The sequence below is a fragment of the Otolemur garnettii genome, unplaced genomic scaffold (genome assembly GCF_000181295.1).
Source record: "Otolemur garnettii isolate 467f Iridium unplaced genomic scaffold, OtoGar3 scaffold00032, whole genome shotgun sequence".
Lineage (NCBI taxonomy): Eukaryota > Metazoa > Chordata > Mammalia > Primates > Galagidae > Otolemur > Otolemur garnettii.
Window position 1 is genome coordinate 11,405,106 of NW_003852427.1, and position 607 is coordinate 11,405,712.

The following is a 607-nucleotide window of genomic DNA, read 5'->3' on the forward strand; positions in this document are numbered from 1 at the left end:
CACTGCACCTGGCCAATATACACTTTGATTTGGCAGTAATACAATTTAAGGCTTATTACCTGCAAATACAGAAATGCAAGAAAAATACTTAAATTTTATCAACTCATTCCCATTCCAGGTAGGTTACTTCATAACAAATTATGACCGAAAGTTTATTTTGAATTATCTGTAATAGAGGATACTGATAATGAATTTAAAAGATAAAAACCTTAAAATCTTAACATCTGCAGATTCAAATTTGCCCTCCCAAATCTTTCTATTTATTTTTCCTGCTGTTGAGAGTTGTACTGAATCTTTTTAAATCTAAAGGATGCATGTATATATGAAAGAATGTTAAAGGTAACAATTAGAATTCTGTATGCTTTCACATTGGCTACTTCTTACCAGACTTCTCTGGAAATGTTCCCTTTATTATGTATTTTTCATAGTTGTCTTTGTAGCTGCTGAGAAGATTAATTATATAAAAATACGTTTAGCCATTTGAACGTTTATCATTGTGCAGTAAATTGTACAAAGTAGCTTACTGCTTGACCTTTTGAAAAGGTTGGATCCACAAAATGTGAACAAAATATTTAGCTTTGTAGTGAAGAGGGAAGGATAGTAAGAG